Source organism: Macaca fascicularis, chromosome 5 (assembly GCF_037993035.2).
Source record: "Macaca fascicularis isolate 582-1 chromosome 5, T2T-MFA8v1.1".
NCBI classification, from domain to species: domain Eukaryota; kingdom Metazoa; phylum Chordata; class Mammalia; order Primates; family Cercopithecidae; genus Macaca; species Macaca fascicularis.
The window spans coordinates 115,233,100-115,255,632 of NC_088379.1; the positions used below are offsets into that span (position 1 = coordinate 115,233,100).

The following is a 22,533-nucleotide window of genomic DNA, read 5'->3' on the forward strand; positions in this document are numbered from 1 at the left end:
AGCAAGCTAAAACAAAGATTTCATTTAAAGAAGGTGGTTTTAGGACAAGTATACTAATCAAAGAGTCTTCCTTTATCAGTGAAAGACTCTTTTCCAAATGCACATCTGAGAAGGGTCACTATATGTAGTGCTGAGGGAGAGGGGACTTTTGACTAGAAACACCTGTCAGTCCACATCAGTGCTGGTGATCAATGAATGACAGGTGTCACCACCTGTGCACCGTCATGTTCATTTGGGACAAGAAAAGGAAGTACCTCCAACATGGTGAGTAGTTAACTTTTGAAACTGGTTACCACAGAAAGGGCATCGGCCAAAAATTTCAGTTCCAAAAGGATATATGTGAAGTGATGAGTGATAGATCCATAGTGCCTCACAGTTCTCATTTAGTAAACATTTGCAGAGTGAATAAATAAATATTTTGCTACTTGTTTTTTCCCTTCAGTGCATATTTCTAGATTGTCTTTTAATTAACTTATTTCCTTTCCCAGGAACCAGCTTTGCTTAAATTGTAGCTACCTCCTGCTGGAGAATTCTGCATTTTATTTTTACTGCTTTATCCTAGTAATTGGACAATTTTTATGCTTTTTATGCCTTTATTATGTATACTATCCTGGCTAATGTACCTTTCACTTCTATGAATCTTGCAGAGATTTCTTCACAGTACCCTACCTCTAGTGGAATATGCACAATGGGGCTGTATTGTCCAAGTCGTAAGCCATTTATTACCCAACAGAATAACCAGCTGTGAGAAGAAAACATAGCCCTAAACCTTGTCATCCTCTCCTTTCATGTAGCCCAGCTCTATTTTGCTTTTACTTGGACCTGACACTTTAAACATGTTTAACTTCACCTGTCTTGCTGACTTTTGGATTTTCTTGAGAGAGTTGCAGCCGTAGGTCTTTCTTTTAAGAAATTTCAGTACAGAAAAGGAAAACCTCTTTTAATTCCAGCATTCAGAAATAACCATATTAATATTTTGGTATCTTTCCTTCCAATCTTCTCTATGCACAAGCATGTTTGTATATAATATGTTCTTAAAAACGTGTACTACAATCAGAAGTACAAAAGTATAAAATATACTTTCTATAGATTTGCCCTCTTCCAAAAAAGCAAGAACATGTATTAAAATTGCAAATTATGTATTTTAGGTACAGTTAGTGTTTATGGATTTCCAGTATTTGAACATGGGCTTTTAGTTTTTAAATTTATAACCAAATATATGCATATTCAGTTGGCCAAAGCCTGAATATCTAATTCTATGTTATGTTAGTCACCATTCTTTGCACCTCTAGTTGATTTCCTTCTTTGTCCTAGCCATATTGTTGTGATCTCTCTGCTTTGTAACAAACACTACTATCAGCATTTTGATTTACCTTTCTTCACTGTTTTATAAAATAATGATTTATGCAAATTAATAGACCCAATTTGCCTCAACTCTGGCACAGATACTTGCAAAACTGGCCTATTGGCTGGTATAGGATCATTCTAAGTGTTTACTCCCTTAGCTCGTTGTTTTTACTTGTGGTACTCTTTGCATTTTGGTAGGGCAATTTTTTGGTATGTTCTGTTTAGTGCATTGCAGAATGTTTATCATCTCTGACCTTGTATACTAAATGTTTTTAGCACCCATCAGTCAATATGATAACCAAATAAGGCTCCCCACACATTTCCACATTTAGTGTGTGTGGGATGGGAGGGACGACCATGGCTGGGTAGCTGATGCATTGAAGTCCAAATTTCATGTAAAGGTAGCTTAGAAGTGAAAATGTATAATTATGGAAGTGCTGGTTTTGAAATTTAAGAAACTTGAAGACCACAATTGCAATAACATTATGTATAGTTTGGGGTCTAAAGTTTTTCAAAGTATCATTGTCATGAATCTTTTCTTGTATCATTAATACTTTCTTGAAAGCAATTGTAATGAATGCATAATAATCATATGTTACAGATTCATAATTAACCCTTCTATTATTATTGGACAATTGTTTTCAATTTTTTGCTGTTATAAATAATGTTGCAGTTAACATCTTTATAGATAAAATCTAATTATGTATTAAACCTACCATAAGAAATACGTAAAAATTTTATTTTCTCTACTTTTGATCTCTTTTTATACCTACTTTAGGTAAAGATGTTCTCAGAGTTACTTGGGGAAGATCAGGATAAGAGTAGCTTCTCTTTATTTCTTGGAAAGGCCTGGGAAGTCTTGTTTTCACATGTAACTTCTTGTATTTGTAGGAGATGCCTTTGGCCCTTGCATGCATCCATTTTTGCCCACCTCTGATTTCATCTGTAACTGGTGGATAGTTTCTTAAAAATTCGGACTCACCTTCCATTGCTGGTGTTTCATCTGCTCAATGCCTTCTTCAGCAGCACAGGAACTGGGGAGTTTGCTGAGCCTGTGTACCAAGTGTAGCAGGGGAAGGCTGTGAAGTTAATACCCCTCCTTCCCCTGTCTACCTACCTTCTGCTCCCATATCAGGGAGCTGAGGACAACCCTCATATGGCTAAATAAATGTTTCAGCCTCTTGTCTTTCAGATGGACAATTGTGAGTGATATTCTAAGTGCTACTCATAGGTACTGGCAGAATGAGTTCCCTGTTGTCTCTAGCAGTGACCTCAGTAATGCTCTTACATTAGCTCTTCTTCCTTCCCATATCATGCCTCCCATTCTCTTTCTCCTGCTTTATAAGATGACCTCCCAGAGAAGTTACTACACCCAAATCCTTGTCTTAGGCTCTGCTTTTGGGGAAACCCAAACTAAGATTCGTATGTTAGGGCTTTTTTGTTTACTATGCTTCTTCTTAAATTCATATGATATACTTTAACCTAACTAAATGGCAAGTGAGAAAACAGCCTGGTAACAGATTATAATTAGCAAAGATAACAAAATCAGTGGGCCAAAGTTAAATAGAACCTATAGGGGAAATAAAATATCATATGACCTAACCGAAGGTATTATTTTCTAGTAAATACCATTAGTCTTTAAATAGTTACATAGTCTGAAATGTGCTTAGAAGTAATGGTCTTTTTCTATAGAATCTTTCTTGCTTATTACTTACATGCAATAAATAAAATTGCCAACATAACAATAAGTTTTTAGAAGATGCACTTATTACCCTCTGTAAATGTACACACCAGAAATCCCAGTTGGTTTCAAGTTCATTATTGAACATTAAACCTCTTTACCTACCTACCTACCTACCTATTTATTGAGATGGAGTCTTGCTCTCTCACCCTGGCTGGAGTGCAAAGATGTGATCTTGGCTCACTGCACCCTCTGCCTCCCAGGTTCAAGCAATTCTCCTGCCTCAGCCTCCCGAGTGGCTAGGATTACAGGTGCCTGCCACCACATCCAGCTAATTTTTTTGTATTTTTAGTAGAGACACAGTTTCAAATGTTGGCTGGGCTGATCTCAAACTGCTGGCCTCAGGTGATCCGCCCGCCTTGGCTTCCCAAAGTGCTGAGATCACAGGCATAAGCCACCATGCCTGGACCATTAAACCTCTTTCTATGATGTGTTGCTCTTCTTGAAAGTAACAAAGGCTGGATGCGGTGGCTTATGACTGTAATCCCAGCACTTTGGGAGGCTGAGGCAGGCGGATCACAAGGTCAGGAGTTCAAGACCAGCCTGGCCAACATCATGAAACCCCATCTCTACTAAAAATACAAAAATTAGCAGGGCATGGTGGCACACACCTGTAGTCACAGCTAATCAGGAGGCTGAGGCAGGAGAATCACTTGAACCTGGGAGGTGGAGGTTGCAGTGAGCTGAGATCACGCCATTGCATTCCAGTCTGGTGACTGAGCGGGCCTCCGTCTTGAAAAAATAAAAGATAAAAATAACAAAGCTTTTAGATCATCAGTACATTAGTCTATAATTGTATTTTGGGAACATGTTCCTTCTGCCTGAGAAATAATAATAATAGTTACAGTAATAGTGATATTGTGGCATATATCACTTTACACAAAGCCTGCTCATCTTTAATGCTGTGTCAGCCTTGTGAAGTAGGTACTGTTATCCCCATTGTGTAGATAAGGACACTGAGGTTTAGAGAAGTTAAGGTACCTATGTCACATAGCTATGGAGTGACAGTGTGGATACCCATCCCTGCCTGCCTAACTGAGCTCTGCCTTTAAACTCTTCATGCCAGTTCCCTGTCTCATCAGATAGTTTCTGAGGCCTCTAGGGATCAGTCTGATATCCCTAAGGACCGTGTTGGAGGAACTGTGAGTGGATTCATGGTCAACTACCAAGCGTTCTGTTCCTTCTCGTTTTGCTCACAGGCACAACAAATGCCAGACAGATGCCTCGATTACTTCTAACTGCAATGTAAATTTAAATTCTGATATCCCAAAACAGAGGTTTTCAGAGGGGCGAATCCAGGCACACTAACTTCAGTAACAGGTCAGAAGTGAGGCCTGTCTGTACATTCTGATTTCTTTCTTTATGGCACACTGTGGGCAGGAAATAGTTCCTCACTGGACAGTACTAATTATGATAAATTATTGTATCAGAATTTTATTCAATTATAGAAGGATTTTAGTTGCCCCCCACTTACCCCTAAAATTTATTGTACATGTGCCCTAAAGAGCTATTTATGAGGAAACTTCAAGTAACATACTAGATGTAACAGGAGAAGGCAGTAGAAGACAAGTGTTTGCTGAGAGCCTCCCAAGTGCTAGGTGTTATAATCTCATGTATGTATAAATTAGCATTCAGTTTTTATCATAACTGCCTCTGTGCATTAATGATCCTATGGCAATAATTTTGTTTTTCTCTTTGTTGTTGATGTAAAGAGACTGGCAGTTGATTAACAGTAAAGACTATTGATTATATTAATAACATATTGTCTTCATGATGCTTTATAATTCACAAAGCCCGTTCCTCTAAGCTTTTGAGCAACTCCAGGTAGACAAGAGGCATCTTTATCCCAACTTTTACAGGTTATGGGACTGAAGGTCAGAAAGCTCAAAGAACAGGAACTTCAACATTCTTGTTTTATTTTTTTCCAAGATGGAGTCTCTCTGTGTCACCCAGGCTGGAGTGCAGTTGCTCCCTCTCGGCTCACTGTAACCTCTGCCTCCCAGGTTCAAGTGATTATCCTGCCTCAGCCTCCTGAGTAGCTGGGATTACAGGCGCATGCCACCATGCCTGGCTAATTTTTGTATTTTTTTTTAGTAGAGATGGGGTTTCACCATGTTGGTAAGGCTGGTCTCGAACTCTTGACCTCGTGAGCCACCCACCTTGCCCTCCCAAAGTGCTGGGATTGCAGGTGTGAGCCACTGCGCCTGGCCCCCTCATTCTTCTAACTTTTAGGCCACAGTAAATTTTACCAGTTTGATTGAATTTTGTTGTTTTTCAATGGCTATTAATAGACTGAATTGGTTGGAAGGGAAGAATGGGATGAGGAGTAATGATTGAGATACTATAAAGAGTTTAGTTGGCCGGGCGCGGTGGCTCAAGCCTGTAATCCCAGCACTTTGGGAGGCCGAGACGGGTGGATCACGAGGTCAGGAGATCGAGACCATCCTGGCTAACATGGTGAAACCTCATCTCTACTAAAAAGTACAAAAAACTAGCCAGGCGAGGTGGCCGGTGCCTGTAGTCCCAGCTACTCCGGAGCCTGAGGCAGGAGAATGGCGTAAACCCGAGAGGCGGAGCTTGCAGTGAGCTGAGATCCAGCCACTGCACTCCAGCCTGGGTGACAGAGCCAGACTCCGTCTCAAAAAAAAAAAAAAAAAAAAAAAGTTTAGTTGATTCCATAACTGTTACAAATTATACAGTTGAAGGCTACTGTTAGCGTTGGGTGGTACAAAGAGTTTATATACTCATCCTCCATCTTTACCCTGCATATTTTAGAGAAAAAAAGGGATTACCCTAATTATTACTAATATATCACACAGATATGTTACAAGATAGATGAATGCAAATGACACTTTGAAATGCTTGGAAGAAAAAGGACATGAATTTAAGTCAGCAGTATTGAATTACAATACCCTGAGAGAAAGGAACATAATATTCTACAGTGGCTATACACAGAAGAAATAAAGCAAACTTTATCCCTTAAGCTTCTATACTGTAATAAAATAAGAGGCAGAGTATATTAAATACAGCATTATTATTTTGTACTTGGCCTGCATAATGTCAAGTCACAAAATTATAATGTCACTACAAGTTATTGCCAAGGGATAATTAAATTACAATGAAATGACTAGTGTACTTACACCTCTGTTGTTCATCCATAGAAAACATGAAACTTGAATAATGTGGGGATTTTAGGACATTTTTATTTTTATTTTTTGAGGTGGAGTCTCACTCCATCACCCATGCTGGAGTGCAGAGGCGCTGGAGTGCAGAGGCACGATCTTGGCTCACTTTAACCGCTGCCTCTCAGGTTCAAGCAATTCTCCTGCCTCAGCCTCCCAAGTAGCTGGGATTACAGGTGCTTGCCACCATGCCCGGCTACTTTTTGTATTTTTAGTAGAGATGGAGTTTCACCATGTTGGCCAGGCTGGTCTCCAACTCCTGACCTCAACTGATATCCCCGCCTTGGCCTCCCAAAGTGCTGGGATTACAGGCGTGAGCCACTGTGCCCAGTGACCATTTTTAATAAATATATGTATTTGTTCTCAATTACAAAAGGACAACATGCTGCTTGTAAAAAGAACTTGAAGAATCAGGTGTTAGAAAGCAAAGACAAAAGTCTGTTCTCTACATTGCCTCTCACTTCACACATCCTATGGCAACCTGTAGTGTATATTTGTTTATTTTAAATAAAAATTTTTTTAATAAGGGATAGAAAATCTAATGCTTCTGAAATTTGGGAGAAAATATGTAAAATAACCAAATTATTTATTGGCCAAGAGATTTCAATGGATGGAAACTGAAAGTTAAAGAAAATCTACTAAGAAAGATCTCTGGAACTTTAAGATTTTGAAAAGCAATCCTGGACTGCAAGGATGTTTCATTTCTTGTAGAAATGTCAGTTTGATTTAAAATTGAGGATCTCTGAGGCACTTTAAAATCCAATAATTGAGATTGTAATTTTGATAAAATCTACTCCAATCACTTCAAGATTAAATCTATGTATGCCTCCATGGGTGTGCCCACAGCACCCCAAACTTAATCCATCATAGACCTTATCACACGGTCCCTGATTTATGATGACTTTGACTTTATGATGATGTGAAGCAATGTGCATTTGGTGGAAACTGTACTTTGAATTTTGATCTGTTCCGGGGTTAGCAATATGCAGTACAATACTCTCTGTCGATGTTGGGCAGCAGCAGCAAGCCACAGCTCTCAGCCAGCCACACATCACGCAGGTAAACAACACTCCCCTGTGTACTGTGTGACTGGCGTTTCTTGGACATTGTGTTTTGTGCTTTTGCATCCTGTCATGTTTAGTATACTCATCTATGCCTCCTGCTTCTGTTGAGAAGAAGAGGAAGGCAATTACTCTTGAGATGAAACTCAAGATAATTGCCCTACATGAAGGCAGCAAGTGATTAATGGCCATTGCACAAGAGTTGGGACTTTTCATGATCCATGATGTCAACCATCTTAAAGGATAAGAAGTGAATCAGTGAGGCGGTGAAATCGTCAGCATTCGTTAAATCCACTATCATCACGAAGAAAAGAGCTTGGCTGATTGATAATACGGAAAAATTACTTGTCATGTGGATGTAAGACCTAATACGGAAAAATTACTTGTCATGTGGATGTAAGACCAGATATAGATGGGCATACTACTTACTGATGATGCCAGCTAGGGCAAGAAGTGTTTTCAATTACACTAAAAGAGTGAATGAATGTGTTGATGATCCTGTATATACACAAGTGTTTATGTCAAGTCATGGCTGATTCTAGTGCTTCAAAAGGCATCGTAATTTTCTTAATGTGAAGGTCAGCAGAGAGGCAGCAAGTGCTGATACTGAATGTGTCAAAGCTTTTAGGAAGAGCTGTAGAGGATAATTGTGGATAATAAATACTTCCCAGGACAAATATTTTGTGTCAATAAAATAAGGTTGTTCTGGAAGCATATGCCAGAGCATACATGCATTTATCAAGAACTTAAGGCATTCAGACTGTGTAATGCTGCTTTTGGGTGGAAATGTTGCAGGGTTCAAATTAAAGCTTTTCGTAATTTACAACTCAGGGAACCTGAAAACACTGAACAAGTGAGCAAGCATTCACTTCTCATTTATTATCACCATACCAAGAAACCCTGGAGGACCTCAGCATTGTTTGAAGACTGGCTTTTGAACTGTTTTTTATTCCACAGGCAAGAGAATATTGTAAGCAAAAAACCACTTCATTCAATATTTTTTATTTTTAGAGAGACAGAGTCTTGCTCTGTCACCCAGGCTGGAGTGCAATGACATGATCATAGCTCACTGTAACCTTGAATTCCTGGACTCAAAATGATCCTCCTGGCACAGCCTCCCAAGTAGCTAGGACCACAATACACACCAGCACACTCGACTGATTTTTTTAAAATGTTTTGTAGACTCAAGGTCTTCTACTATGTTGCCCAGGCTGGTCTCAAACTCCTGGCCTCAAGCAATCCTCCCACCTCAGCCTCCTAGAGCACTAGGATTACAAGCATGAGCCACTGTACCTGGCCTCATTCAAGATTCTTCTGATCTTAGACAGTGCTTCAGGGCACCCACAGCATATAGGTGACATGCATCCTTATGGAAAGTTATGAATTTGCTGCCAAACACAACCACACTCATTCAACCTGTGGACCAAGGCACAATAGCTGCATTCAAAGCACTCTATTTATGCCAGGCATTTTCTCAGGCTGTTGAAGTGAATGAATCTGGCTGAATGCTCCTAGAGTTTTGGAAAAGTTTTAACATTCTAAATGCTATCCAGAATATCACTGGGGCATGGGAAGAAGTCACACAGCAATGCATGAATGGCATTTGGAAAAAAGTTTTGAAGACGTGTGAACACATTCAAAAGCCCTTAGCAAGATTCTGCTGTTGATGAAACAGTAACAAGATACTAGTGCTTGGAGAACAGCTAGAATTGGACGTTGGTGAAGAGAATATTTATGAGCTTCTTGGCATTGAAACTGAAGAGCTTTCCAGTGAGGAGATGATCAAACTGGAGGAAGAAAGAAATTGAGAAAGAGGAAGAAGTTATACCTGAGGCACCAAGAAAGGTAACGGCAAAGAAACTGGCAGAGATATTTGTCACTATCAGCAGTGTCATTCAGAAGTTAAAGGAAAGAGATGTCATTATTCACAAGAGGTGACATGCAGTTCAGGATGCTCTTGCTTGCTATAGAGAAATATATAATGAAAAGGAGAAACAAACTGTGTAGTCTAAACCTGATGTCAGCCAGGTTGGTGGCTCACACCTGTAATCCCAGCACTTTGGGAGGCCAAGGTGGTGGGTGGATCACTTGAGGTCAGGAGTTCAAGACCAGCCTGGCCAACATGGTGAAACCCCGCCTCTACTAAAAATACAAAAATTAGCTGGGTGTGGTGGAGCACACCTGAGTCCCAGCTACTCGAGAGGCTGAGGCAGGAGAATCTCTTGAACCTGGGAAGTGGAGGTTGTAGTGAGCTGAGATTGTACCACTGCACTCCAGCCTGGGTGAAAGAGCAAGACTCTGTCTCAAAAAAAAAAAAAAAAAAAAAAAAATTAAAATTTAAAAATTGAAAAAAAAATACCTTGATGTCTTCCCGAAGAACTCTATGCCTGCTAAACCATTAAAAAGGATCGATGCCCTAGTGCATTTTCTAAACTAATCTCAGGCCTCATCAGAAGAGAAATTGATGACCCTGTTGCAGTAGCATCCCCATCATCCAGCAATTAATTTTAGTTAATGCTTCAAACTTTCTTCAGGCCCAGTATGCATTCACCTGTGTACATTACTTAATTGTGAGTCCCATACAGCTATCCTGTTTTTCACTTCAGTACAATACTCAGTAAATTACATGAGATATATTCAACAGTTTATTATAAAATGGGCTTTGTGTTAGAAGATGTTGCCCAACTGTAGGCTAGTGTAAGCATGCTGAGCACATTTGAGGTAGGCTAGGCTAAGCTATGAAGTTTATTTTAATAGGTTAGTTGCATTTTTAGCTTATGATATTTTCAACTTACAATGGGTTCTTGGAATGAAAACATCATAAGCTAAAGAGCATCCATATTACAATTACAATCACTCTTTGATCTCATGGAGTAGGGACTGTATCTTGTTTACTAGTAGATTTCCAGAGTCTAGTGCATTATATAGCAAATATAGTAAGTGGTCAATAAATGGTTTTGGGAGAAAGAGGATACAGGGTGAGGTACAGCATCTCATCATTCTGAGGAATGCAGTTTCTATTGGGTATACAGTAGTCAGAAAATTATTTCTTTAGGTTATCTTAAATTATCTTCAAATAAAAAAATTGTTTAGGTTGTTGTCTTTTCCTTAATGATTTTTCCGGAATGCACTGGTCCTCAGTGTTAAAGCTCAGACAGGATTGAGTTCTAACCTTTTTCTATCATTGTTTTAGTTACAAATAAATGTCCTAGATTAGGGTTTTTGTTGGCCAGTGTTCTGCATTCTGAGGTAACTCCCCAAGTGAAATTTAAGTTCTAAGACTGTGACAAAACTGACTTGTTAGCACTGTTTACACTAAGCACTTGATTCTCTACTACATAATTTCCTTCTAGACTAATTTTACAGTTCTCACCAATCCCAAATTCTTTCCTCAAATTCTCAGAGGAAATATGTGGAAGATTTTTCTGGCAGAGAAAATTTACAAGAAAAAAAGTTCTCATCAATATTCTTCTCCAGTGATTATAAATAAGCTATTTTAAAGAAGAGTGTAAAAGGCTTTATAGAAGAGATTTAGTAGATTTAATACTCAAAAATTTAATATTCAGAAATCATGGCTGTAGTACATAGGTGCTATGATCTCTATAGTTACACAGATAAGTAGTTATAATTCTGAATACACAGGCTCATGAAAAGTCCTTTGAGAATCAGGATTTTTTTAAAAAAATTGGAATCCTGGGCCAGGTGCAGTGGCTCACACCTATAATCCTACCACTTTGGGAGGCTGAAGCAGGTGGATCACCTGAGGTCAGGAGATTTAGACAGGCCTGGCCAACATGGCGAAACCCTGTCTCTACTAAAAATACAAAAATTAGCCAGGTGTGATGGCACATGCCTGTAATTCCACCTACTCGGGAAGCTGAGATAGGAGAATCAGTTGAACACAGGAGGGGGAGGTTGCAGTGAGCTGAGATCATGCCATTGCACTCCAGCCTGAGTGACAGAGCGAGACTCCGACTCAAAAAAAGAAGAAGCCTGGATAGCACTCGTACTTGCAAGAGTGTAGTGAACAACTTGAGGAGCATTTGCTGCATTTTGTCACATTATAATTAAAACAGCCTGATTTTCTTTCTTTTAGGACAAAACAAATTTTATTTAGAGATATTTATTCAACATTAAGGGGTAAATCGAGCAAAGAAGGACAAAACATAGGCATGAATATGTTAAAATTGCTAATGTTATATGTTGAATTAATGGATGAATTATTCCATTATGAACGTTTGCTAGGGAGATTTAGTTTTCAGTTCTAGTCTTCTATTATTTACCACTATTTCTAAATTTAATTTTTTCATATTTTCAGAAATGTCCTCAATATACTTCATTTATGCCCAAATAAATCCTAATTCTTCACTTTTTTTGTGACTGACAGAAGATGACCAGTGTTTGCTGGCATATATCTGGAAGCATTTTGGAAGGAATGACAAAAGAAGTAGTTTAGTTTTTTGTTGTTGAAGAGGCATTAAATTAATCTCAATAATTACTTCAGGATAAGGTGATATGATATATGATTTCAGGGAACTGAAAGAATCTAGGTTTTGCCTCCTCAAATGGAATCTGTCAAGCATTTTCAGCAATGAAGAGCTTTTTGCTGTGCTCCCATAGCAGTTTTTCATAACCCTATTACAGTGGCTGTCACATTAACTTATAGTTGTTTATACAATCATTACTCCATTCAGCAGGTATTTTCATGAGTGCCTGCCATGTGTCAGGCATGGCCCTTGGTGCTGCAGATAAAGTTGAGAACACAGAGACAAGATCGTTACTCTCTAGACCGGGCACAGTGGCTCACACCTGTAATCCCAGCACTTTGGGAGGCCTAGGTGGGCAGATCACCTAAGGTCAGGAGTTTGAGACCAGTCTGGCCAACATGGTGAAACCCTGTCTCTACTAAAAATACAAAAATTAGCCGGGCATGGTGGTGCGTGCCTGTAATCCCAGATACTCGGGAAACTGAGGCAGGAGAATCACTTGAACCCAGGAGGTGGAGGTTGCAGTGAGCTGAGATCAGACCACTGTACTCCAGTCTGGGTGACAGAATGAGACTCCCATCTCAAAAAAAAAAAAAAAAGGGATCGTTGCTCTCTTGAAGCTTTAGTAGGGAGAGGCCAATAGAAAAGAGAACACCTAATAAGTCATTTGCTTTCAGGTTGAAATAGGAATTAGGAAGATGTTAGAACAGGAGAAGTATGGGACACAGAGTCCTGGGGCAGGGGCAACATTGGATAGGATGGTCAAGAGAGACCCTCTTGAGGAGGCAACATTTGAGCGAGTCCTGAATGATAAGGAGTCGGTGGTACAGAGATTTGATAGAAGGGCATCTCAGGCAGAAGAAATGGCCAGGTGCAAAGTCCACAAGCAGCAATGAAATTGTATTTAAGAATGTATATAAGGAATACACTAGAAAGCCAGTGTGCCTGGAGAGGAAAGAGCGAAGGAAAGAGAAATAGAAGATGAAATAAAGGAGGTAGGCAGAGGCCAGACAAGACAGAGATTTAATTCTAAGTGATAATGGTGGGATATTGAGTTTTTAGCAAGGGAGTAACAATCTGATTTATGCTTTTAGAAGATCACATTAGCTATTATATGGGGAATGATTGCAGAGGGCAAGAGTAGAAGCCAGGAAACCAGTTAGGAGGCAAAGTAGTCAGGGAGAGATGGTGATGACTTGGTTAAGGGTGAAAATGGTGGAAATAAGAACAGATTTGATTGATTTGGAGTTTATTTTGAAAGCAGACTTGATAGTGTAGCAGGACTAACTACAGACAAAACCTCTCAGACACCGAGATAGTGAAGGGAGTGGCTTTAATCAGCTGGGAGCATCGGCAGGCTAGCGTCTTAAAATCCGAGCTTAAAATCCGATGCTTAACTTTTGTCCCTTTTAAGGGCGCACAACTCTAAGGGGGTCCGCGTGAGAGAGTCATGATCGATTGAGCAAGCCGGGGAGTACGTGACAGGGGCTGCAAGCATCAGTGGTCACAGTGAAACAGAACAGAAAGGGAGGTTTCACAATGTCCTTCCATACAATGTCTGGAGTCTATAGATATAGATAACAACCATATAGATAACAGCCAGTTAGATCAGGGGTCGATATTCAACTACCAGGCTTAGATCAGGCAGGTCCAGGCCTGGTTTTGGATCTGGTTCCTTGGTTTCGGGTCTGGTTCCTAGGCGCCGGGCTACCTGCCTTTTGTTTTGCTTTCCTTTCCTTTTTTGAGTATAAAACAATATGAGAGGGTCTGTCTCTCTTCTCTCAATAGCACCAGTTGAGGGATTGTATGTTTGAAAGAGAAAATTTGGTTTTTGGCTTGGGCAGCTGGGTCTATGGCGGTACCACTTACTGAGCTAGGGAAAAGTAGGTGAAGGGCTGAGTGTAGAGAGAAAATAATTTCTACCCATCTGCGAAATTGAGATTTTCTTGAGAGAGGGCAAAGTGAGGTTCCAAAAGGTTAAGAACGTGGACACAGGCCCTGCAGATAGAACCAGGACTTCGATACAGGCAGTCTGGCTCTGCAGCTTGCACCCTTGCTTGTTTGGCTTCATGGTTAGAATTACAGACTAGAGTCTAGGAGGAAGGGCATTCAAGGCAAAAGAAGTCATGGTCAAAGGTGTAGAAGCCACCAAAGAGTGAAACATTTGGAGCAGCAGTTTAGGACTTGGTGGTAAAGAATTATTTTGTGGGACCTTTTAGGTAGGGTCTTAGAGATATTTAGATTATGTTTTCTTCTTCATCTCCCTAAATTAAAATTCAGTCAGTCCTCCTCAGAACTTTTATTTTTTTCTTATTTTTTAATTTTTATTTTTATTTTCTTGAGATGGAGTCTTGCTGTATCCCCCAGGCTGGAGTGCAGTGCTGCAGTCTTGGCTCACTGCAACCTCTGCCTTCTGGGTTCAAGTGATTCTCCTCCTCAGCCTTAAGAGCTTAAGTTAGAGCTTTTGTCCAGCCTAGACTGTGTACTAGAAATTTTGATTCGAGGAATGTGAAAATATAGGAATAAAAATCAGTGTTTCTTCTATTGTCTTACTCAACAACAATCAATACAGAAGACTTCTGTGACCTCTAGTCACCAAGAATTGAATGTAGATTTCTCCCTACCAGCCATCAGTCAGTTAATTCAGCAATGGATACCAGCTGGGCATCCTCTAATTCAATTCGATTCTGACACTATATACCTGAAGATGGCTTCCCACGCTAATCTAAAGAACCTAGTTGTTTTACCTGTGCTTCTGACTGACTATAAATCAGGGTTCCTACTGTCCTCTCCTCGGGTTCTATTAATTTACTAGAGTGGCTCACAGAAAACTCAAGGAAACACATCTACTAGTTTATTATAAAGGATATTACAAAGGATACAGATGGAGATATGCATAAGGCAAAGCATGTGGGAAGGTGTGGCACTACCATCCGCTCTCTGGGGATGCCACCCCCAGGAGCATCTATATGTTCAACTACCTGGAAGCTCTCCAAACGCAGTCCTTTTGGATTTTTAGGGAAGCTTTATGTAGGAATGATTCATTAAACCTTTGGCCATTGGTGATCAACTTAACTTCAGCCTCTCTCCCACTTCCTGGAGAATGGGTGGTGGAGCTGAAAGTCCCAACCCTCTAATCCTGCCTTGGTCCTTCTAATGAGTAGCCCCTGTCCTGAAGCCACCTAGGAGCTGGCAGCTATCAGTCAACACATTAGCATATAGAAAGACACTTACCACTTGAAAGATTCCAGGGATTTTAAGAGCTCCTGCCAGGAAACGGGGATGTAGACCAAATATATATTTCACAGTATCACAGGAAACATAGCTGCTTTTTTTCTTTTTATCAGATTAAAAAAGAATCCTTGCTGGGTGCGGTGGCTTCTGCCTGTAATCCCAGCTACTTGGGGGGCTGAAGTGGGAGCGTCACTTGAGGCAGGAATTCAAGACGAGCCTGGTCAACATAGCGAGACCTCGTCTCTGAAAAAATAAAAAACCATCAGCCAGGTTTCGTGGTGCAAGCCTGTAGTCCCAGCTACTCAAGAGGCTGAGGTGAGAGGATCACTTGAGCCCAGGAGTTGGAGGCTACAGTGATCTATGATCATACCTCTGCATTCCAGCCTGGGTGACAAAGTGAGACCCCATCTCTAAAAAAAATTTTTTCTTCATTATCTAAATTGTTTTTTCCTTTGGAGTTTTTTTTCAGTTAGATAATATGAATCCGATGATACATAAATGATCTGGCTGCAAAATTTTTTTTTTTTTTTTTTTTTTTGAGATGGAGTTTTTCCTCTTATTGCCCAAGCTGCAGTGCAATGGTGCGATCTCGGCTCACCGCAACCTCCGCCTCCTGGGTTCAAGCAATTCTGCTGCCTCCGCCTCCCGAGTAGCTGGGATTACAGGCATGCGCCACCACACCCAGCTAATTTTGTATTTTTAGTAGAGACAGAGTTTCTCTGTGTTGGTCAGGCTGGTCTCAAACACCCAACATCAGATGATCTGCCTGCCTTGGCCTCCCAAAGTGCTGGAATTACAGGCGTGAGCCACCGCGCCCGGCCCACCAAATTGTTTTTTTATTCTTACATTAAATGTACTGTCTTTCCTGGACTTCTTGTTATACAAGCTGACTCATTATTTGAAGAGTCCTTGAGCTTCACCATTTCACAGACCTGACAACATACAGAATTCTTTTCGATTCTTTATATGATAGTTTATTTTCTTTTTCACCTTTTCTGCCTAGATATTCAATTTCTGGACAGAAGTCAGTGGCAACTCAGATGGGATCAAGCTAATATAATTTGCCATAGAGGATAATCTTTCAGAGGAAGCAAGTTATGTAAATAATTTCTGCTCAGTTAGAAACTGAGTATGCACCCAATCTGTACAGTTCTGTTTGTTGTGATGTTTAACACCACACTACACACAGGCACTTGATTTGTGACTTCTGATGTCAACGCATTTCTAGTTTATGAGCTTTACCCATCTCTTATGCTTTGTGACTCTAGAAATCTGCTTTTCAACTTTCATACCTCTTTTTTTTTTCACCCCCCAACATCAGATAACTAGATAGGAATGTGAAACTCCTTCACGTAGCTCTTTTTTATTCAGAAAATAAGTTACATAATAGACTGAAATTGAGTGCCTGTGGCATGTGTACTAAATATAGTGGTAAATATTAAATATCGTATGCTTTGGACACAATACATGCTTGCAGGATTTTCCTTTAAAAAATGCAGGGCAAAGTGCAGTAGGGAAAAAAAGAGGAGGTATAGTTTCAGGGGAGTACCAGTTATTAATTTATTATCTGTCAGCTCCAAATCTATGGTTCTTTGCCCTGCTTTGTGATACTGGAGTTGGACTCTGTCAGCATTTCTCCTTTGCCAGCTCTGCAGCTTTAGGCTTTGTCAGTGCAGGACCTGGGGAGACGATGCATGGTGACAGCAGTAGATCGGTACTATTCTTCCAGTTCTGGTTCACCTTCCTTTATTCAGCCCAGGGGTCCTCGCAGATCAACTTAAGCAGCACTCTCAGACCTTTCTCTCCCCACCTGTAGGCTGTTTCTCAGGTAGCTCCAGCCCAGTCTTCAGGCTGGTTTCCTCCCACCAAGAGGGCTGGTCTAGAGAATAGCTTGGTCCTGTTTACACCTTTGACAAACAGCAGGCCCCTCTTTGGCGCCAGTGCTTGTGTATTTAACCACACCCTCTTTGAAGAGGTCAGAATCTCAGCCTAGATAAATGTTATTAAAGAGCACTGAAATCCAAAAAACAAAATTAAAATAATACATCCCGCCATTACTGACATTTATTTAGGGCAGAGGTCAGTGTACTTTCTCTGTGAAGGGCCAGATAGTAAATATTTTAGGTTTTCTGGCCACATATGGTATCTGTTTCATATTCTTTTTTTTTTTAAAACAACATTTTGAAAAGATTTTAAAAAGTCTTAGCTCATGGGCCATGGTTTACTGAACCCTGGTTCAGAGTATGAATAAAGTACAATCTTTTTTCAGCTAGAGAAATCTAAACTAAAATAGTGAGAAGTCTGAATTTTAGACTTGTCATTTATTGCTGCATAACAAATCTCTCTAAAATTTAGTGGTTTAAGACAACAGTAATAATTTATTAGCTCTCACAGTTTCTGTGGGGCAGGAATTTGGAAGCAGATTGCCTAGGCAGTACCAGCTCAATGTCTCGAATGAGATTGTGGGTGCTGGTTAAAGTGGTGATGATTTTTTAGTTTTTAAATTTTTTTATCTCTTTTATGTCTTGTGTCATTGCCAGTTTTTTTGGTTTGTTTGTTTTTGTTTGTTTTAGGCGGAGTCTCACACTGTTGCCCATTCTGGAGTGCAATGGTGCAATCTCGACTCACTGCAACCTCCACCTCCTTGTTCAAGCTATTCTCTTGCGTCAGCCTCCCGAGTAGCTGGGACTACAGATGTGTACCACCATGCCTGGCTTATTTTTGTATTTTTAGTAGAGACAGAGTTTTGCCATGTTGGCCAGGCTGATCTCAAACTCCTGACCTCCAGTGATCCACCTGCCTCGGCCTCCCAAAATGTTGGAATTACAGACATGAGCCACTGCATCTGCCCTGTCATTGCCAATTTTTATGTCAGCACTATCTTGATAGGTATCAGGGTGGAATGGCCAAGTGAATGTCAAGTCCTGAGGCTGATATGTCAAAATAATGACTATGAAACTACAATACCCGTAAGGTGTGAGGTTAGAAAGTAGAGATGTAAGGAGGTGACATATGATAGAAATACATACATTGTATTATAGGAAGGGATCCAAAATGAAATGTATGACTATAAATTTATAACATTTAGACGTGACAGAAGTGAAGAAATACCTATTGAAAAAATAAAATTTAAACCATTCCAGTTTTCAGATGAAGTCTTTTGTTTTGCATGTTTGCATGTATTTGGATAGAACATAATATTTTATAATGAATTCTTTTTTTTTTTTTTTTGAGATGAAGTCTCACTCTGTCACCCAGGCTGGAGACGAGTGGCGCAATCTTGGCTCACTGCAAGCTCTGCCTCCGGGGTTCATGCCATTCTCCTGTCTCAGCCTCCTGAGTAGCTGGGACTACGTGCACCACCATGCTCAGCTAATTTTTTGTGTGTTTTTAGTAGAGACGGGGTTTCACACTGGTAGCCAGGATGGTGTCAATCTCCTGACCTTGTGATCTGCAGGCCTCGACCTCCCAAAGTGCTAGGATTACAGGCGTGAGCCACCATGCCCAGCCTTTAATGAATTTTTAAATGAAACTATAACTACATCACTAAATATGCCCGAAGTAGAATAAATGTAAAGCATACTATGTGTTGATTTGCACGACTTGAATACAGTTGCCAACTGTGCTACCCCATGTGGCTCTCAAGCCTTCTATCATCTCAGACACTCAGGCATCAAAGCAAGGAAGACAACTTTGTTAGCACCATCTGGCTAGACTGCCATGTAGATTCTCTTCCTTTGAGACCATGCTTGACAATAATTGGCTTAGGTTAGGAAAAAAATTGGTGTATGTTCTTATCTAATTGACACCCCCGCCCCATGTACAGCTTTTCTTCCTAAATTATTTCTTTCTCTGGCTCTATTACACTTCATTTATTCTTTTTATTATCACACTTACTTTCATTGTATTATTCCTGTCCTAACTCTATTATTATAAAGAAATCTCACCAAGGAGAATTTAAATCTCATTTCAGAGGTCCAGTCCAGATTTAGCTGAGAATTCTGAAGAATAACATTCATACAGAAAATATATAGTCCATAAGTTTAATGAGTGATCATGCCATGCAGTTAGAATCCAGACAAAAAACAGAATGCTGTTGGCAACTTAGAAGTGTCTCCATGCTCTGTTTTAGTCACTACCTAAGCCCTGCAGTATTACCACCATTGTGACTTCCAACACTGTAGATTACTGTTGCCTCTTTTTCAAATTTATATGAATAGAGTCTTACAGCATACACTCTTTTGTATCTGTCTTTTTTGCTTAACTTTATGTTTGTGAGATTCAACCATGTTGTTGTATTGTTACTGTATTCCATCTGATGAAGATGCCATTATTTATTGTGTGGTAGGAGTTATTAAATTATTTTAGGCAGATAGAGAGGAAAAGGAGTCCTTGGGACGTTTCATTTTTAAAGCAGCTTTTTAAAAATTATTATACTTTAAGTTCTGGGATACATGTGCGAACATGCAGGTTTGTTATGTAGGTATATACACGTGCCATGGTGGTTTGCTGCACCCCTCAACCCGTCATCTACATTAGGTATTTCTCCTAATGCTCTCTCCCCTAACCCCCACTACCCCCTGATAGGCACCGATGTGTGATGTTCCCCTCCCTATGTCCGTGGGTTCTCATTATTCAACTCCTACTTAGGAGGTAGAACATGCAGTGTTTGGTTTTCTGTTCCTGTGTTAATTTGCTGAGAATGATGGCTTCTAGCTTCATCTATGTCCCTGCAAAGGACATGAACTCATCCTTTTTTATGGCTGCATAGTACTCCATGGTATATATGTGTCACATATTCTTTATCCAGTCTATCATTGATGGACATGTGGGTTGGTTCCAAGTCTTTGCTATCATGAACAGTGCTGCAATAAACATACGTGTGCATGTGTCATTATAGTAGAATGATTTGTAATCCTTTGGATATATACTCAGCACTTAGAGCCAGGCCAGCAAACCTTTAATATGCAAATGCCAGCCATTGGAAACTGGGTCCACCCAAACATGGCAATTCTCACAGCCTTCTTGCCCTTGCCCCAATTGTTCCTGACAACATGGCCACCCCCACATATCCATGTGTGTAAAACATCATGGTGCACTGCATTTGTATATTAAAAGGCTAGGGTGGGAGGACCAGCCTTTTTGCAGGCTACATAAATGACATGCCTGGTCAAACCAATCCCCTGTGTCCTATGCAAATCAGACACCACCTTCTTCAGCCTCTGTATATACCTGGCTAGTTTCTGCCCCACTTGGGGTCTCCTCTTTCGGCTTTGGAGTCTCCCTCCCTCTGTCTCTGTACAAGGGAGCTTCTTCCTTTTTTCTTCTCCCTTCCGTCTTGCTTCTTAACTCTCTGCTCCTTAAAACCACTCCACGTGTGTCCGTGTGTTCTCATCTAATTCAAGGTGAAACAAAAGCCCTGGTATTTCTCCACTCATCCGAGCCGTATCATTTGTACTGATGATGAAGATTTGTGTAGTTCCAGTTTTTGCTTATTATGAAAAATGCGGCTCTAAACTTTATGTTTGCCTTTTAAGAACATATGCAATTGATTATTTTGGTTTACACCTAGAAGTAGAATTTCTGGGTCATTAGGTATATGTGTATTTAGAGATACTGCCAGTTTTCCAAAGTGTGGTTGACACTCCCTACAGTAGTGTACAAAAGTTTCATTTTGAACATAGACTCTTAGTCTCAATCTAATTCCGGGACTGGGAATCTAATTGACCCAGCTTGGAGCAGGTGTCTGGTCAATTACAATGAGAGGATTAAAGGTCACATAGTACAGACATGGTTGTGGGAGGCCCACCACTGCTACACTCTAGGTGGAAGAAGAGGCAATTTCTAAAACATAGGAGATTGTATGAACTGGGTAGATACCCTAAAAGGTTTCAATCACATATATACAAATTAGATGCACAAGGAGAGGCTCTGGCCTAGAGATACAGCTTCAAGCCATCAGCAAGGTAATGTAGTTGAAGCAATGTGACTAGATGAGATTGCCCAAGGATACTGCTTAGAGTGAGATAAGAGAGGGTAGCCTCTGGTAGAACTCTGGAAAACACCAACATTTGAAGGATGACAAGAAGAGGAATCTCTAAAGTAAACTGAGAAGGTATAATCAGAAATCCAAGGGAATGTGATGTCATGAAAATTAAGAAAGAGAATGGCCGGATGCAGTGGCTCACATCTGTAATCCCAGCACTTTAGGAGGCCGAGGCAGGCAGATCACCTGAGGTCAGGAGTTCGAGACCAGCCTGGCCAACATGGTACAAAAGGCAGTATTTATGAAGTGTGATAAAGTGAAGCACAATAAAATGAGGTATGCCTGTATTTTCAGGCATTATATACTGCCATTTCATTTATCAGTTCTCTGTGTATTCAAACCTCCTGTGAAGGAATCTCTGCATTTTGTATTCACTACAACAGAGGGCATAGCAACTTAAGAGTTCTATGCTTTAGAAATTCAGACGTGTTACCTTCATGTAGTTCCCGTTTGTTTCCCAGTTTGGAATTACTACCTTTGTCATGCAAAGATGTTCAAGTACTTCTGCATTATATAAAAGTTGTGACTATAAATAGATGTATTCATTTAAATAGTGTGTGTCTGTATACAAAATTCTGTGGTCTAGATGCGTATCTAAAGAAACTATCTTTGGCTCAGGAAAATAGATAATTGTATTGATTTCACAAAATATTGCGACTGCATTTTTGGAGTTGTTTTTAGACCTTGAAACATATTATTTTGAAGATCTTTAGTGGTAATAAGAATTTATCTTTTCAAGGGGAATTTGATAATTTTTAACAAGCAAATATTACGAACCAAGTCTGTTGCTTTTTCTTACCCGGGTTTCAGCTTGTGTCTTAAAACTTTTTAAAGTAAATTACATGATCTAATGATATCTGTAGAATATGACTGAATGAGCCCTGAAACAGCAAGAATAATGGAGTTCTCACTCATGGATATGGAAAGGGCAAATTGTAGCACCGTATTATTTTCGAAAGCCTCATACTGAGATTAGCGTCAGATGTGGTGCTTCTGTAGCAGAGTAATTAAAATTGTCCTTAAAAGGCTTATATTTAGAAGTAATTGTTTTTATTTATTTTTCTGTGTCAGTGTATTAGCTGTTGCTTTTCAACTAAGAAATCTAAACTGATACCCTCTGATTTATAGTCATTATGCAAATTATGATAGTCCCTGCTGTTGTCCATTATATATCAGTATTTTTTCTTCACTCCAGTTAAAAAGTTGTTTCCTTTTTGAAGTCAGGCTGCTGCATCTTTTTTATTTTCTGCTTGAGCTCAACTTCTCTTTAGGCTATGTTTTCTACTTCTTGATACTTGACATTTTCCTAGTGCTTCTAGAATGGGAGGTTGGATCACAAAAAGCTGCTATTTCTACTTTAAAGAGATAAAGTCTGAAAATTTTTTTTAACTGAATGTTCTTTTTGTCACACTCCCTGACACATTGTTTTTTGGTT

General features: G+C 39.9%; 2 protein-coding genes across 12 annotated transcripts in view; one reads left to right on the plus strand and one right to left on the minus strand.

The window, feature by feature from the left end:
• MCUB (mitochondrial calcium uniporter dominant negative subunit beta) overlaps positions 1 to 22,533 on the plus strand; it is a 129,132-nt gene that overhangs the window by 48,133 nt on the left and 58,466 nt on the right. The gene's annotated exons all lie outside the window — the stretch shown is intronic.
• The window catches only part of CASP6 (caspase 6), a 107,491-nt gene that overhangs the window by 24,417 nt on the left and 60,541 nt on the right, over positions 1 to 22,533 (minus strand). Inside the window, exon 7 of one of the 5 annotated variants that reach the window (XR_012435005.1) lies at positions 15,143 to 15,295. The exons of the other annotated variants lie outside the window; for them this stretch is intronic. The gene's annotated coding sequence lies outside the window, so the exon portion shown is untranslated. Of the gene's footprint in view, positions 1 to 15,142; positions 15,296 to 22,533 lie in introns of those variants that run through there. 5 annotated transcript variants of the gene reach the window in all.